Consider the following 4,082-nt stretch of genomic DNA (forward strand, 5'->3'; position numbering starts at 1 on the left):
CACTAGAGGGCGCTTAGGAGCAGACGGCGTACATTTTATAACCTGAACTTTACAATTAAACTGTATGCAGTTTTCAGTTTCATCAACAGACAGAACCAGGATTGGCGTGTGCCATAAATTATTACTTTCCACGCTAGTTTTCTGCTGTTTTGTCTTTTAATAAATTCTCCTTATCATATATCGTATAAGCGTTACGCCGTAATAATCAAAAACCAAACAAATGTACAGACAGACCAAAAGTTTGGACACACCTTCTCATTTAAAGATTTTTCTGTATTTTCATGACTATGAAAATTGTACATTCACACTGAAGGCATCAAAACTATGAATTAACCCCTTCATGACCCAGCCTATTTTGACCTTAAAGACCTTGCCGTTTTTTGCAATTCTGACCAGTGTCCCTTTATGAGGTAATAACTCAGGAACGCTCCAACGGATCCTAGCGGTTCTGAGATTGTTTTTTCGTGACATATTGGGCTTCATGTTAGTGGTAAATTTAGGTCAATAAATTCTGCGTTTATTTGTGATAAAAACGGAAATTTGGCGAAAATTTTGAAAATTTCTCAATTTTCACATTTTGAATTTTTATTCTGTTAAACCAGAGAGTTATGTGACACAAAATAGTTAATAAATAACATTTCCCACATGTATACTTTACATCAGCACAATTTTGGAAACAAATTTTTTTTTTGCTAGGAAGTTATAAGGGTTAAAATTTGACCAGCGATTTCTCATTTTTACAACGAAATTTACACCTCACATTTGAAGTCAGTTTGAGGGGTCTATATGGCTGAAAATACCCAAAAGTGACACCATTCTAAAAACTGCACCCCTCAAGGTGCACAAAACCACATTCCAGAAGTTTATTAACCCTTCAGGTGCTTCACAGCAGCAGAAGCAACATGGAAGGAAAAAATGAACATTTAACTTTTTAGTCACAAAAATGATCTTTCAGCAACAATTTTTTTATTTTCCCAATGGTAAAAGGAGAAACTGAACCACGAAAGTTGTTGTCCAATTTGTCCTGAGTACGCTGATACCTCAATACCTCATATGTGGGGGTAAACCACTGTTTGGGCGCACGGCAGGGCTTGGAAGGGAAGGAGCGCCATTTGACTTTTTGAATGAAAAATTGGCTCCTCTCTTTAGCGGACACCATGTCACGTTTGGAGAGCCCCTGTGTGCCTAAAAATTGGAGCTCCCCCACAAGTGACCCCATTTTGGAAACTAGACGCCCCAAGGAACTTATCTAGAGGCATAGTGAGCACTTTGAACCCCCAGGTGCTTCACAAATTGATCCGTAAATATGAAAAAGTACTTTTTTTTCACCAAAAAATAATTTTAGCCTCAATTTTTTCATTTTCACATGGGCAACAGGATAAAATGGATCCTAAAATTTGTTGGGCAATTTCTCCTGAGTACAGCAATACCTCACATGTGGGGGTAAACCACTGTTTGGGCACATGGTAAGGCTCGGAAGGGAAGGAGCGCCATTTGACTTTTTGAATGAAAAATTATCTCCATCGTTAGCGGACACCATGTCGCGTTTGGAGAGCCCCTGTGTGCCTAAACATTGGAGCTCCCCCACAAGTGACCCCATTTTGGAAACTAGACCCCCCAAGGAACTTATCTAGATGCTTAGTGAGCAATTTAAACCCCCAGGTGCTTCACAAATTGATCTGTAAAAATGAAAAAGTACTTTTTCTTCACAAAAAAAATATTTTCGCCTCAATTTTTTCATTTTCACATGGGCAATAGGATAAAATGGATCCTAAAATTTGTTGGGCAATTTCTCCCGAGTACGCCGATACCTCATATGTGGGGGTAAACCACTGTTTGGGCACACGGCAGGGCTCGGAAGGGAAGGCGCGCCATTTGACTTTTTGAATGGAAAATTAGCTCCAATTGTTAGCGGACACCATGTCGCGTTTGGAGAGCCCCTGTGTGCCTAAACATTGGAGCTCCCCCACAAGTGACCCCATTTTTGAAACTAGACCCCCCAAGGAACTAATCTAGATGCATATTGAGCACTTTAAACCCCAAGGTGCTTCACAGAAGTTTATAACGCAGAGCCATGAAAATAAAAAATAATTTTTCTCTCCTCAAAAATGATTTTTTAGCCTGGAATTTCCTATTTTGCCAAGGGTAATAGGAGAAATTGGACCCCAAATGTTCTTGTCCAGTTTGTCCTGAGTATGCTGATACCCCATATGTGGGGGTAAACCACTGTTTGGGCGCACGGCAGGGCTCGGAAGGGAAGGCACGCCATTTGGCTTTTAAATGGAAAATTAGCTCCAATCATTAGCGGACGCCATGTCACGTTTGGAGAGCCCCTGTATGCCTAAACATTGGAGATCCCCCACAAATGACCCCATTTTGGAAACTAGACCCCCAAAGGAACTAATCTAGATGGGGGTTCAAAGTCCTCACCACACAAGTGCTTCACAGAAGTTTATAACGCAGAGCCATGAAAAAAAAAAAATTATTTTCTCAAAAATGATCTTTTAGCCTGCAATTTTTTATTTTCCCAAGGGTAACAGGAGAAATTTGACCCCAAAAGTTGTTGTCCAGTTTCTCCTGAGTACGCTGATACCCCATATGTGGGGGTAAACCACTGTTTGGGCACATGCCGGGGCTCGGAAGTGAAGTAGTGATGTTTTGAAATGCAGACTTTGATGGAATGCTCTGTGGGCGTCACGTTGCGTTTGCAGAGCCCTTGATGTGGCTAAACAGTAGAAACCCCCCACAAGTGACCCCATTTTGGAAACTAGACCCCGAAAGGAACTTATCTAGATGTGTGGTGAGGACTTTGAACCCCCAAGTGCTTCACAGAAGTTTATAACGCAGAGCCATGAAAATAAAAAATAAAAATTATTTTCTCAAAAATGATCTTTTAGCCTGCAATTTTTTATTTTCCCAAGGGTAACAGGAGAAATTTCACCCCAAAAGTTGTTGTCCAGTTTCTCCTGAGTACGCTGATACCCCATATGTGGGGGTAAACCACTGTTTGGGCACACGCCGGGGCTCGGAAGTGAAGTAGTGACGTTTTGAAATGCAGACTTTGATGGAATGCTCTGCTGGCGTCACGTTGCGTTTGCAGAGCCCCTGATGTGGCTAAACAGTAGAAACCCCCCACAAGTGACCCCATTTTGGAAACTAGACCCCGAAAGGAACTTATCTAGATGTGTGGTGAGCACTTTGAACCCCCAAGTGCTTCACAGAAGTTTACAACGCAGAGCCGTGAAAATAATAAATACGTTTTCTTTCCTCAAAAATAATTATTTAGCCCAGAATTTTTTATTTTTCCAAGGGTTACAGGAGAAATTGGACCCCAAAACTTGTTGTCCAGTTTCTCCCGAGTACGCTGATACCCCATGTGTGGGGGTAAACCACTGTTTGGGCACACGTCGGGGCTCAGAAGGGAAGTAGTGACTTTTGAAATGCAGACTTTGATGGAATGGTCTGCGGGCGTCACGTTGCGTTTGCAGAGCCCCTGGTGTGCCTAAACAGTAGAAACCCCCCACAAGTGACCCCATTTTAGAAACTAGACCCCCCAAGGAACTTATCTAGATATGTGGTGAGCACTTTGAACCCCCAAGTGCTTCACAGACGTTTACAACGCAGAGCCGTGAAAATAAAAAATCATTTTTCTTTCCTCAAAAATGATGTTTTAGCAAGCATTTTTTTATTTTCACAAGGGTAACAGGAGAAATTGGACCCCAGTAATTGTTGCGCAGTTTATCCTGAGTATGCTGGTACCCCATATGTGGGGGTACACCACTGTTTGGGCACACGTCGGGGCTCGGAATTGAGGGAGCACCATTTGACTTTTTGAATACAAGATTGGCTGGAATCAATGATGGCGCCATGTTGCGTTTGGAGACCCCTGATGTGCCTAAACAGTGGAAACCCCTCAATTCTACCTCCAACACTAACCCCCCCACACCCCTAACTCTAATCCCAACTGTAGCCATAACCCTAATCACAACCCTAACCACATCCCTAATTCCAATCCTAACCCTAAGGCTATGTGCCCACGTTGCGGATTCGTGTGAGATTTTTCAGCATCATTTTTGAAAAAT

Source organism: Ranitomeya imitator, chromosome 6, assembly GCF_032444005.1.
Source record: "Ranitomeya imitator isolate aRanImi1 chromosome 6, aRanImi1.pri, whole genome shotgun sequence".
Classification (NCBI taxonomy): Eukaryota; Metazoa; Chordata; class Amphibia; order Anura; family Dendrobatidae; genus Ranitomeya; species Ranitomeya imitator.